We start from the raw sequence: 14,424 nt of genomic DNA, 5'->3' as shown, positions 1-14,424 counted from the left end.
TTGAAACAGATGGAACACACCTAAATTCCTTCTATGAATTAAAAATTGTATAATAAGATTATACAATTAATCTTATACTGAAACCACACAAGGACCCAACCAAGAAAAAGAAGTTCAGACCAATTTCCCTTATGATTATTTATGCAAAAATACTCATGAATGTCTTACAAAGGGAATTCAAGAACACATCGAAATGATCATCCATCATAATCAAGTAGGCTTCATTCCAGGGATGCAGGGATTGTTTAATATACAAAAATCCATCAATGTAATCCACTATATAAACTAACCCAAAAATAAGAATGACATGGTCATTTGATTAGATGCTGAAAAAGCATTTGACAAAGTTCAACACCCCTTAATGATAAAATTCCTGGAAAAATCAGGAATTCAAGTCCCATATCTGTATATAGTAAAAGCAATATACAGCAAACCCGTAGCTAACATCAAACTAAATGGAGAGAAAATTGAAGCAACCCAACTAAAATCAGGAACTAAACAAGACTGCCCACTCTCTCCCTACTTATTCAATCTAATAGTCATAGCCAGAGCAATCAGACAGTGAAAAGAGGTCAAAGGGATACAAATTTGAAAGGAAGAAATCAAATTATCACTATTCGCAGATGATATGATAGTATAGTTAAGTGACCCCAAAAGTTCCACCAGAGAACTACTTAACCTGATAAACAACTTCAGCAAAGTGCCAGGGTATAAAATTAACTCAAACAATTCAGTAGCCTTCTTCTACTCAAAGGATAAACAGGCTGAGAAAAAAATTAAGGAAACGACACCCTTCACAATATTCCCAAGTAATATAATATATCTTGGTGTGACTTTAACCAAGCAAACGAAAGATCTGCATGACAAGAACTTGAAGTCTCTTAAGAAAAAAATTGAGGAAGAACTGAGAAGATGGAAAGGTCTTCCATGCTCATGGATTGGCAGGATTAATATAGTAAAAATGGCCATTTTGTCAAAAGCAATCTATAGATTCAATACAATCTCCATCAATATCCCTACTCAATTCTTTATAGAGATAAAAAGAGCAATTTGCAAAACCCAGGATAGCGAAAACTGTACTCAACATGAAAAGAACTTCTGTGAGAATCACCATCACTGACTTCAAGCAGTATTACAGAGGAATCGTCATAAAAACTGTATGGGATTGGTACAAAGACAGACTGAGAGATCAGTGGAATAGAAGTGAAGACCCAGAAATAAACCCACACACCTATAGTCTCTTGATCTTTGACAAAGGAGCTAAAACCATCCAATGGCAGAAAGTTAACATTTTTAACAAATTGGAGGTCAGCATGTAGAAGAATACAAATTGATCCATTCTTATTACCATGTAGAAAGCTCAAGAAGAAGGATGACCAAAATGCAGATGCTCCCACGCCTTAAAAGGACATATATATATATGTGTGTATGTACATATATGTATATATGTATATGTATATATATGTATATACATATGTATGTATATATATGTATACTAGTAACGATTGATGAGGTAATAAAATGCATCTTGAAAGGAACAGGATATAGATCTCTCCTGAGAGACACATCCAGAGGATGTCCAATACAGAAGTCAATGCTAGCAGCAAACCACTGATCTGAGAACAAGACCCTTGGAGGGAATTAGACAAAATATTGAAACAGTTGAAGGAGCATGCAACCCCATCAAAACAACAATGCCAACCAAACAGAGCTTCCAGAGCCTAAACCAGTACCAAAAGACTATACATGGAATAATCCAGGGCTCCAACAGCATATATAGCAGAGAACAGACTTGTTGGGGCACCAGGGGAAGGGGAAGCCCCTGGTCTTGCCAAGGTTGGACCCCCACTGCAGGGGAATATGGGGGGGGAGGGTTAAAGTGGATGTATAGGTGGAATACCTGTGTGGGGGAGGGTATGGGAGGGAATGGGGGCTTATATAAAGGCCACCAAATTTCCCTTGTCAACTGAGAAGTGGTTTAAATGGACTTGCCACACTAGAATCCTGTCACTGAAGCATTCATATGCTATTCCTTGTAGCAGCGACATGGCCACTGCCAGAAAGAGGTAGCACCTCTGCTAAATTATTTCTGATACATGCATGAGGATCTGAGTGCAGTCTCCAGAGAACATGTAAAAAGTCATGGGACTGTGTTCCAAGCTAATCATCCTGGTGGCTGTGAAATGGAGAAGAAAGAAACCCTGTGGCTTGACAGAGCCCCAGTCTAGCTAAATTGGTAATTCCATGGTCAGCTTGAGACCATGTCACAAAATCAATATAGTAGAGAGTGACTGAGAATGATACCCAGTATTGACCTTTGGCCTCCTTATTCACACCTGTGGACATGCAACTGCAGAGACATGTGCTCCCACACAAACATGTACACATAAAGTACTGTGACCTTATAAGCAGACTCAAGCCTCTTTAGAAAGTTTCATGTCATTTTTTACCCTGCAACATCTCTCATACAGCACACTGTTCCTTATTGTTTGCACTTTATCTTTTTTTTAGTTTTAGATATATTATGCCCATTGTCTACCATAATGAATTTCATCTTTAAAAATAACCCAGAATCATTATATTCATTCAGACTCCTTGTCTTTAGGCAACAGAAACCATTTTTTTAACTTATTTTTACAGGAGACTGGAGAGTTGACGGAGAGTTAAGAAGATGTACTACTTTTGAAGAAGACCCATGTTAGATTCAAACAACAAGATGACTCATAATCACTGGTAATTTCAGTTTCAGGGATCCAATACCCTTCCTTTTCTAGCCTCCACAGGCAACCCTATGCAGGAAAATATTCACACATAATTTAATAAAGAAACTGCCCCCTCTACACACACACACACACACACACACACACACACACACACACACACACACACACATGTTTACAATTTAAATTATTTTTTGGCCTTATTTTTTTTTTTACTAAGACAAAGAGGGTAAAATTATTCAATCTACTTCATATTTCTGAAGGGGAACAACAATAGGAGACAAACCCCTCCAGATTTAGAGGCATCTAAATCCAAGTTGACAAAAGTGTCCATCATATACATTTATGTGCCTTTTGAATTGTCTTTTACTTTTCCATAATGGGTATTGCTTACAATTGTGTTGCTGCAGATTTGGTTTTACCACAGGCTTCTTTGATGCTCTGAGCTGCTTTGATTTTAATTTCTGCTCCTCTCTCAATTAGCTTCTAACCCTACATTGTTATTCTATCTTATCATTCATTTTATAACATCCATGCTCCGTAAATTTGAAGAAGATAACAAGAATTGCTGCTTAAAGTGTACTTCTTTTCTTTATAGTCACTCTATTGGAAACATAGCCTTTTGCCTTTAATTGTTGTTTTGTTTCTTTGACACAAGCCTTTTCCTTGAGTATAATAATATTGTTTTACTCTTTTAAATTTATCCTTTCCAAGTAAGACAATAGAAAACTTGTGGGGGTGCTTTGTAAATGAATATGAGGATGATTCCTCTTGTCTATATTTTGATGTCTTCTAAATTTGAAAAATGAGTGCTGATTCAGCAACTAAATCCTGCACAGGCAACCACTGTGCGGAGACCAGTGGAAGTATTCCATGACTCCTGATGGATGTCAGATCCCCTTGGACTCATACACTTGACATTTTCAACTAATATATTACCCTAAACCCAAGTTGTTGGGGTATTTTTTTCATCCTCTACCTCATATCACAGAAAGAACGAAGAATATCATATTGGAACAAGGTCACTTGATTCTATTTCACGATGTGACTAAGAAACCTGGAATCTCCTAATAATATTTCTGATTTGGTTATAAAGGAGAACATTTTGTTTTATTTCTCTAGTTACATATAGTACATTTCAGTGTAGATGCCTATTCCTCTACCATGCAAGGAAAGGTTCCTAGAAATCTAAGTGATACAAATACATTTGCTATTGTCTGGTCACCCTGGTTACACAATTCCACTGTGGAAAAGTCTCTGGAATCTACATGCCCCATATTTAAGTTTTTTGATTCACCAATCTCAGTAATACATGTTCATGAGTCTGAACTTATAGTATCCAGGGGTTGTTTAGCTTATCTCTGCAAGACCAAGTTGCCTTCATATGAACTATGTATGTATTCTTTTTTTAATTCTCAATATTATGTTCTGTTGCTCTGTAATACTAGGCAGAAATTCCATGTATGTAACTTTTTTCTTGCTTCAGACATGGGAGAAACAGAACACACATATGGACAGGGATACAGGATGACAGAGTACAATTTATGGCATTCATTTCCTCCTTCCATTGTGTATGTCCCAAGGACCAAACCAAGTTTAGCAGTCTTGGCAACAAATATCTTTACTTTCTGAGCTATTTCACTCTTCCTAGTAAATTTCATAATTTATTTTTGCAAGCCCAATTGCTACCCCATGCCAAAAAAGAAATGTTTTCTTGCTGGTGTGTGCTATAATCTAAAGCATTTCTTTAGATTAAGTCATTGTCCTTTTTAATACCCTATTATGATACATATAATATCTGTGGGCATGCAGAAACACATATACACACATAATTTCACTGACATACACTGTCGGTGCCCAATGCCCACAACGACACGGTACCGAGAATCAGGCAAAAGCCTGCGGGATTAAAGAAACACACACACACACACACACACCCCCCCCCACACACACACGTTATTAATAGCCATTCTTTTGAAAAAATTTTAATGCTATCACTTCACTACACAAGCTTAGAGATATACATCCACAAACTCTCACCTACAAACTATATAGGAAGGTTTTTTATCAATGTGATATAAAACTAGAGATAACTTGGAAGAAGAAATCTTAACTGAGAAAAAATTCTTCATAAGATTGTCCTATGAAAAAGCCTGTGGGCACTTTTTTGATCAATAATTTTGTTGGAGGGCCCAGCTCACTGTAGGTTGTCCCACTCTTGGGTTTATTGTTCTAGCTTTTATAAAAACACAGGCTGAGCAAGCCATAAATATAGCCCATGTCTCTCTAACATTTCCTGCCTGCTTAATCACTGGGATATCTTCCCACCCTACCTGATGCAACTAGGATTTGTTTTAGTGATTTTGCGTTTTGGACTGATGGCTGCTAATGGGATCATAGAATAAGACTTAAGTTGAATCTTTCAACCTTCAGAAAATGTGTAGAATAATTTTATTCTAATACCCTCATCTTTGAGACACAGGACATCATAAATGAAAGGTCAGAAAGATTATGCCATAAATATAGGCATCCTGAAAGGTTAATTCTTTATAACCAATAGGTCCAGGTAAGAACTAGGTAGATAAATATTAGCAAAATGATTGTACATTGTAAGGTTAGTTTATATAAGGAAGTAGCCATGTTTAAAAGTGTCATATAATTGAGGGCCAGATAAAGTAGTAATTCAAAGAAAAAAGTGACAGAATGTATCACAGATAAAATATGCCCAATTCACAAGAGAACAGCTTAGGAATAAGAGAATGCACAATAATAGAGAAAGAGAGACAAAAATAGACAAAAGAAAGACAGAGAGAAGTAGAGCAAGAAAGAGAAGTTGTGGTGTGTGGCATGTGTTTGTGGAAGTTTTCTGGACATCTTTTTACAGATTCAGGTTCTGAGAGAACAAACTATTCACTGGGGAAAACAGAAAAAGCTGGAGAATTAGAAGGATCCAGAAGATTGTAACACATTGTCCAAGTTAATGTGAGTCCAAGCAGAACAACACATGAAGATGCCAAGAGAAACCATATTGAATCAGTCAGCTTGGAAGGTTGGATTACATGGAGGCTAGAAGCTCCTAGTATTAGGTCTATAAATAGTAGAACAGAGGGAAAAAATACTCTGGCCTCAGCCTAAAGGAAGTATTTGCATAGCTTGGGTAAGACTCTTATCTCATCACTTTATCTAAGAAAAGAAAAGTGACATTCACTTAGAAAGACATACAGACAGACACACAGACAGACAACAGACACACACATATACAGAGACACACAAACACACAAACATACAAACATAGAGCGGTGTGGGGAGCGAGGGAAGAAGAGACAGAGGGAAGAAGGGAGAGAGAATGCTTGCAGTCAACCATTGAACTGAGAACAAGGTTCCAAAAAGAGGAGTTACAGAAAGAACTGAAGTAGTTGAAGGGGTTTGCCACCCCATAAGAAGAACAATATCAACCAACCAAACCCCTGCCCTCGATCTTCCATGGACTAAACAACCATCCCAAGAATACACAAGGATGAGCCTATGGCTCCATCTGCATATGAAGCAGAGGATATCCTTTTCAGGCACCAATGGGAGCAAATGCCCTTGGTCCTGTCAAGGCTTGATGCCCCAGTGTAGGGAACTGTCAGAATGGGCAGGTTGGAAGGAGTAAGTGGGTGAATGAGGAACTGCCCTCATAGAACAGGAGGCATGAGGGGAAATAATAGCTGGTTTGTAGAGGACAAATCAGGAAAGGGGATAATATTTAAAATGTGAATTAAAAAAATCCCCTCCCCCAATGAAAGAAAAAGAAAGAGAAATGGAGAAAGAAAAAGAAAAACAAATGGGGGTACATAACTAAACAGATGCCGACTGGTGATGCAGCGGCGTTATTCCCATGATAGTCAAGCAGCTTCTGGGAAACCAAAGTCTTTGGGTTCCAGGGGGAGCATGGTTGCAAAGCTGAAACTTAACGGAATTGACGGAAAGGCACCACCAAGAGTTGAGCCTGCAGCTTAATTTGACTCAACATGGGAATCCTCACCCGGCCTGGACACAGACAGGATTGACAGATTGATAGGTCTTTCTCGATTCCGTGGTTGGTGGTGCATGGCCTTTCTTAGTTGGTGGAGCGATGTGTCCTGTTAATTCTGATAATGAACAAGACTCTGGCATGCTAACTATTTATGGCGTCCCCCAACTTCTTAGAGGGACAAGTGGTGTTCAGCCACCTGAGATTGAACAATAACAGGTCTGTGATGCCCTTAGATGTCCTGGGCTGCATGTGTGCCACACTGACTGGCTCAGCCTGTGCCTACCCTACGCCTGCAGGTGAGGGTAACCCATTGAACCGCATTCGTGATGGAGATCGGGGATTACAATTATTCCCCATGAAAGAGGAATTCCCAGTAAGTGCGGGTCATAACCTTGCATTGATTAAGTCCCTGCCCTTTGTACACACCGCCTTCGCTACTATGGATTGGATGGTTTAGTGAGGCCTGATAGGCCCATGGCCCTGTAGGAGGGCTGAGAAGAAGGTCAAACTTGATTATCTAGAGGAAGTAAAAGTCGTAACAAGGTTTCCATAGGTGAACCAGCGGAAGGATCATTAATGGAAAAGGCCGAGGGGGTGTCTGGTCCTTTCTTGGGCCTGTGTGAGTCCCTCCTCTCACCAGGAGGCGCGTCCCCGGGTCCGGGTCGCCAATGTGGCATGTGCCACAGCAGGAGGCCAAGTGAGTGTTTTGGGAAAGGCGGGGGATTGTTATGGAGAGGTGCGGGGAGGGTGTCTGGTATGGTCCGTCGAGGGACCTCCTCCATTCTCCCTCCTCTGCCTCTGTCCTCACCTCCCTGAGCCCGCCTCCTCCTCCGCTGCCGCCGACAGTTCCTCCCTTGCCCGCCGCCGCTGGGTGCTGGGTTTGCGGCGTCCCATGTCCCGTGTTTCCTGCCTTTCTGTTCCCGACCCGGTCTTTTTTTTCTTTTCACATGTATCCTTTAGTTTCCCGCTGGCCGGCCTGAGGTGGAACCACCTCGCCTTTGGCCCCTCTCTTCCGGTTCAGCAGGGGCGGGCGGGGGAGCTGGTGCCCTTGTTAGCACCCATACAAGTCCACTCACACCCCAGATATCGATACGACTCTTAGCGGTGGATCACTTGGCTCGAACATCGATGAAGAACGCAGCTAGCTGCAAGAATTAATGTGAATTGCAGGACACATTGATCATGGACACTTTGAACGCACTTGCGGGCCCGGGTTCCTCCCGGGGCTACACCTGTCTGAGAGTAGCTTGATGATCAATTGCCACCCCCCTGCGGTTTCGCCACCACTGCAGGGGTGGGACGGGGGATGGGCGCGTCGCGCGGCTGGGACTCTGCTCGCAGGGCCTCTCCCCTAGGCCCTCGGTCTCCAGAAGTTCAGACATGGGCGGCGTCCGGTGGTCGTCCGTGCCCGGTGGGTCTGAGAGGGCCTCATCCTCCCCATCCACTGGCGCTGTGCGCCAGCCACCCTCCTCGTGGCTCCTTCCTGCTCGCTCCGCCGCTCCCGCTCCCGTCCTCGCCTGCTCTCCCCACCGTGTGGACACGTTGGCGTGGGCCGGTCGGGTGCCTGGGCGCGAGCAGGGCCGCGTCCCCGGGGTCGGTCATCGTGCCTCCGGTCTGGGAGGTGGGCCTTGCCCACTGGATCGGTGCGTCCACCGCAGCCGTGCACCCGCCAGTGCACGCGTGCACGCGGAGAAAGCGACCTGCAAGTGTCGGACGGGGTGGGGGCCATACCACACCCGCGGCGCCTTTCTCAGGTACCTCTCCTCCCCACTTCCCTCTGCCAGGGGCCGACCGCTCGGGCGCCAGCCCGCAGGACGCCGCGGCGTCTGTGCGCTGACACGACTTGCCCCCGATGTGGGAGCTGGCTGGGGTAGAGAGGTCGCAGGCCCCCCTGGGACCCCGGCACCCTCTTGCTCTCCTCTCTGTCTGTCTGCCCGCGGCAGCTCGCGCGCCCTCCTTTCCTCCTTCCCCTCTCGACAGTGACCTCAGATCAGACGTGACGACCCACTGAATTTAAGCATATTAGTCAGCGGAGGAAAAGAAACTAACCAGGATTCCCTCAGTAATGGCGAGTGAACAGGGAAGAGCCCATCGCCGAATCCCTGCTGCGTGCCACAGTGGCGCGGGAAATGTGGCGTACGGAAGACCCACTCCCCAGCGCCGCTTGTGGGGAGGCCAAGTCCTTAGGATCGAGCCCAGCCCGTGGATGGTGTGAGGCCAGTAGCGGACCCAGGCGCGCCGGGCCCGGGTCTTCCCAGAGTCGGGTTGCTTGGGAATGCTGCCCAAAGCCCATGGTAAACTCCATTTAAGGCTAAATACCGGCACGAGACCGATAGCCAACAAGTACAGTAAGGAAAAATTGAAAAGAACTTTGAAGAGAGAGTTCAAGAGGGCGTGAAACAGTTAAGAGGTAAACGGGTGGGGTCAGCGCAGTCCGCCGGGAGGATTCAACCCAGCGGCACGGGTTCAGCTGTGCCAGTGGTCCCAGGGGATCTTTCCCGCTTCCTGTTCCTCCCGACCCCTCCACCCACTCGACTTTCTTCCCCCTCCACTCATCCCGCTGTCACTGTCCCCGCTCCTAAGTCCAGCGGCGCGTGCGCTCCAGCGGCAGGCGTGGGGTGCGGTGGGGGCGCCCGGGTGGGACCGGGGGTAGGGTTGGTGGGTGATTGCCCACCCCCCCCCCCCCCCGTCGGTGACTTGCTGCCTCTGGGCGCCCTTCCACCTTGGTGGTGCGCCAAAAGAGGCTATGGGACCTCTGGGAAGGCCCTGAGGGGAAGGTGACTGGGGAGGCGGTGTGGCATCACCCGTGGGCCCTGGATCACCGGCCCTGAGTATTACAGCACATCCTCTCCATACAGAAGACATTGACAGACAGACAGACAGACAGACTAACAGACACACACACACACACACACACACACACACACAGGTACTCACACACACAGAGACACACACACACAAATACATATTTAAATATTTAAAATGATGTTTAAAAAAAGTAGTCTTCCTGTTTAACAGAGGTTTAAAGGGAAATTGGCTGACAGAACGTTTTTGTGGGTTTTTATTCTCTTTTTTACCAAATAGGAGGTAGATCTGTTGGCCCTTTTATTAAAAGCCAAAGTATTAAGTGGCGAGCTGATGTTTCAACTTTTACCATTCTGTTCCTTTCACGAAAACCAGGTAGTGTTGTTTCTTTGACTTTTCCTTTTTGAAACAAAATGAAAGGAGCTCTACCAGTTGGCCTAGTTTCCCTGTTACTTTTCCCTCTTCCACTGTATGCTCAATGAAATAAAGGAAATAAATGAAGTTTCCAGTTATTTATTTGTTTGGGAGACCCGAACTCTCTCTCAAGAGATATTTCCATCTCTCCCCCTCCACACACACAAGGCCTCCTCCCTGTATGTGAGGGGAAGGGAGAGGGGTGGACAGGAGCTAGCTAAGAGGGGGTGGGGTAGGGCTGAGAACATGCATGTCCCTGAAGGTCTGTCAGGGAAATACTGCTGCTGCCCTAGCATGTTGCTTCAGTGTTGAGCCAGGCGGTGCCTCTTTAGGGTGGGGGTGGGGGGCAAGTTTTCTGCCTGAAATCAGTGAGTGATGATTTCATTGTGAATGTCTGATCCCTCGCTGTCCTTTCAGTGCTATGGCTCATGGCAAACGACTGAAGAAAACCTTAGTTAGACTCACACCCAGCTGTTTGGAAATGGTAATGGAATTGATAGCACACCCTCAGGGAAAGAGGAAGACTCCCTTTGCTCACTCTCAAATCCCAGCTGTAGTGCCATATTGGATTTGGGCCTGGCCGCTTTGTAACTGTATGGCCACAGTAAAAGTCTTGGGATTGTTGGACAGAGGCCTCTCCCATGTATTTACGGCACAGGAAGAAAAACCAAGTAGTAACACCCAGTGTCTCCACTGCATGACCTCGGCTGAGCCTGGCTGATGCATGTGGAACCAACACACCTGGACCACACCTGGGTGGTGGTCAATTTACTTCTGCCTTTTGCTTCCTCAGCCTTTATCCTGGAGATTTAGGCTGGTCTTCTGGGATTTCTCCCTAATTAATTCGGGTCTCATAGTTGGTCTTTTGTTACCGAAGTCACGAGCCAGGGTTTCCCGCTGTGCTTCCCAGTTATTTTCTACCTGGAGACTTGGGTATATAAGTGGTGAATAAAGCTACAGGAGTCTCTCACTCTCACTCTTTTTCCTCACTCTCACTCTTCCTTCTGCTCTTCCTCTCTCTCTCTCTCTCTCTCTCTCTCTCTCTCTCTCTCTCTCTCTCTCTTCCTCTCTTCCTCTCCTGGCTTGACAAGATAACCTGTGTGTGTGTATGTGTGTTTCTTTCATCCTGTAGGCTTTCGCCCGATTCTCGGTACCGTGTCGGCGCTGGCGCCGACACCCAGCCTCACCCTGCCAGCTCTGGATTTCTAAGTAAGGCTTAATCTGGACCATATTTATAAGATTTGGAGTTTCTGATTCATGTTTAATGTTTAGTTAAATAAAGCTTGTGAAGGGCTGGAGAGATGGCTCAGAGGTTAAGAGCACTCACTGCTCTGCTCTTCCAGAGGTCCTGAGTTTCATTCCACAAAAACCATATAGTGGCTCACAACCCTCTGCAAAGGGATATCCCGTGTACTCTACTTCCGTGTGTATATGAAAAGGACTTTAGTGTACTCATATAAATGAAAATAAATAAATAAACCTTTAAAAGAATGAAACAAAATAAAGCTTGCAAAGAAATTGAGCATCTTAAAATGCCAGGCATGTCTATCCACTCCTTTTATTTTATTTCGTGTGTGTAAAACATAACCACAGAGGTGGTTCCCCTTTTATTAACCTCGATAGCACAACTGGGACAGAAGTGCAAACTGTCATCTAACTATCTGGGAGTGGAGTGGTTGGAAACAGGGAGATGGAACATTTGCAGTTAGTAAAGTTCTGCTGTCGGTTTTTTTTTTTTCCTTTCCTTTTTGGATAGGTATCGGGAGCTTTTTTTTTTTTTTTAAAGTACAAATTTTGTTTTCTGTGCAACATTCTGATCATAGTTTCCCATCGCAAAGCTCTTTCCAGATCCTTCCTCCCCATCCACCACCCCGTTCTACCCCAGGCCTGCCCTTATATGTGGTTGATGAATAGCCAGGTAAATCTCCATTGGAGAAAGCACGATATTCCCATCTCCTATGACTGTCAATGGCAGATGACTTAAATGCCAGTGACTTCGGACTTGACTCCATTTTTCCCTTGGAGAACTGGGTTTGGATCTGTTGAATGAAGGCAGGTCCTGGGTTTTGAAACAAACAAGCAAACAAACACACCAAAAAATATTTAAACCAGGCAACAACTGCCTGCACACCAAGAGATTGTTGACTCCTCTTTGGAGCTAGTACGATGTGAAACTTGCTTAATAAAGTAGAATCCACACAGCACAAAGGGAACACTTTAACAAATTATGAGGAAAAGAGAGAGAGAGAGAGAGAGAGAGAGAGAGAGAGATCTGTTTATCTCCCTCCTCTAGTTTTTCAGACTAGAGATTTCATCTTCCTCTGTCTCTGGTGCTGGTGGCTTTACTGCTGGTTTGGGGGGGATTGGGATAGGGATAGGAAGAAAAAAGTTTTGAGTGCTGATTTTAAAGCGCTCTCTCTCTCTCTCTCTCTCTCTCTCTCTCTCTCTCTAGAGCACTCTCTCTCGCTCTCTCTCCCTCTGCCCCTCTCCCTCTCCTTCTCCCTCTCCCTCTCCCCCCCCTCTCTCTATACACACACACACACACACACACACACACACACACACACACACACACACACACACTTCCTAGAATGAAAGAAAAAAATGAAAAGGAAGGCACCCATGGTGATGCATGACTTTGATCTCACTTTGGTCTCAGCACTGGAGAGGAAGATAGGAAGGCCTATCTAGATGCAATGTGAAGAAGGCCTATGTCAGATTAGTTAATGGCTAGGTAACTGTTACCTAGCTAGTCTGCCATTTTGTTGCAGTTACTAATATTATAAGGACACTTTCTCATTGGTTGTTTCTGCTGTTACTGCCGGAATTCATTACATATTCTGGTAGGTTCTTCTGTGTGATAACACTCAGAAACCAAACACTGTAGAAGTCAGTCTAACTGCATTCTTTGTTGTCTAGTTACCCGCAATAATCTTGGACATGAACTGAACACCCAGCAGCATTTCCCAAAACCATCCATGTATAAGCTTTTATAAGCTGAACCACCAACACTAGAGCGACAGTGCAGACAGAGACTATTTGGAACCGGACGTCCATTTTGAGTTTTTGTTTGTGTTCTTGTTTTTTTTCTCCTCTCCTGTCCTGTTCTGTCCTGTCCTGATCTGTCTTGTCCGTCCTGTCTGTCTGTCTGTCTGTCTGTCTCTCTGTCTTTCTGTCTGTAAATCTACACATATAGTTCTTTCCACATCTTATATTTCAAAACATATAATGCTTGTTGTGCTTCTCATTTCATTCAAGGGTACTACTCTCTAGATCTGAGGAGCCCCCTTACAATTGTCCACAAGTAGTGATGACTGGGGTGTTCAGTGTGACTAAGCAGGAATTATATGGTTGCTGCCATTATGCTTGATCTTACCCAAGGTAGGGTTTCAGGGCATTGTTGCCAAGATGGCGAACAACAGACAGTGATTGAAGAGACAGAAAAATAACCTACAATTTTCCCTCTCTGTCACTGTTTCTCTGTCACTCTCTATCTCTCTTCCCTCCTTCCCTCCCTCCTCTCTCAGACCTGAATGAACCTTGGAACTAAAGTAAATGTACAGTGAAAAGAAGCCAGGTGCGGTGCTGCATGTCTTTAATTGCATCACTTGAGAGGTGGAGGTGGGTAGAACCCTGTGGGCAGGCTGCAGACCTGATCCAGGTACTGATTTCTAGGGCTTATGTGCAAAGACCCCCGACTCAACGAAAGAAATGAAGAGGAAATTAAAGGAACAGATACAATTAACTTGGAATAAACCAAACAAACTAAGGAAAAGGAAAGGCAGTATTGGGGTGGCCTGCCTTACAGAGGCAAACATTTATTTGTCAGTGCCTCCTCAGTTGAATACACACACACACACACACACACACACACACACACACACACACACACACACACACACACAGAGAGAGAGAGAGAGAGAGAGAGAGAGAGAGAGAGAGAGAGAGAGAGAGAGCGATCTGTTAATCTGTTTGTCTCCCTCCCCTAGTTTTTCAGACAGGTTTCTCTATGATTCCTCTGTAGACTGATGGCTCAGAGGGCAAAGCTGCTGGCTGTTAAAGGTCTAGGGAAAACATGAGGGCCTAGATGCAATGTGTAAGCCTGAGGGAACTGTTAAGGCCTAGATTCCCTGTGAAGGAGGCCTACATCATGTATACATATATACACACATTCATATATATGAATATGTATGTGAATGTGTATACACTCAGGTATCCTTTATTTTATTAGCTTATTTTGAATATAATTTCCATGCTAATCAAAAAGAGGAAATTTTCTTTGGCATCGGATTCTTCTTGAACAAAAGATGGATATAAATAATCACATATTCAGATGTTATATCTAATATTGAGAAGATATTCCCAGATATGGTGTTAATCCATCATAGTCCATGTGTGAACACAAAACAGACTTAGTAAGAATTTTGGCAAGTGGATTTTAAAAACTTATATAGGGTTATTAAGAGC

At 44.2% G+C, this 14,424-nt stretch overlaps 1 non-coding gene across 1 annotated transcript; it reads left to right on the top strand.

Annotated features, from left to right (window-relative positions):
• The first annotated feature begins 7,831 nt into the window (after positions 1–7,831).
• LOC120102558 (5.8S ribosomal RNA) lies at positions 7,832–7,984 on the top strand. The gene has a single exon (XR_005504195.2). It is a non-coding gene; the product is annotated as a 5.8S ribosomal RNA (ribosomal RNA).
• Positions 7,985–14,424: the final 6,440 nt, after the last annotated feature.

Source organism: Rattus norvegicus, chromosome 9 (assembly GCF_036323735.1).
Source record: "Rattus norvegicus strain BN/NHsdMcwi chromosome 9, GRCr8, whole genome shotgun sequence".
Taxonomy (NCBI): domain Eukaryota; kingdom Metazoa; phylum Chordata; class Mammalia; order Rodentia; family Muridae; genus Rattus; species Rattus norvegicus.
Note: the sequence above shows the minus strand (reverse complement) of the source record. Positions and strands in the feature narration are given on the sequence as shown.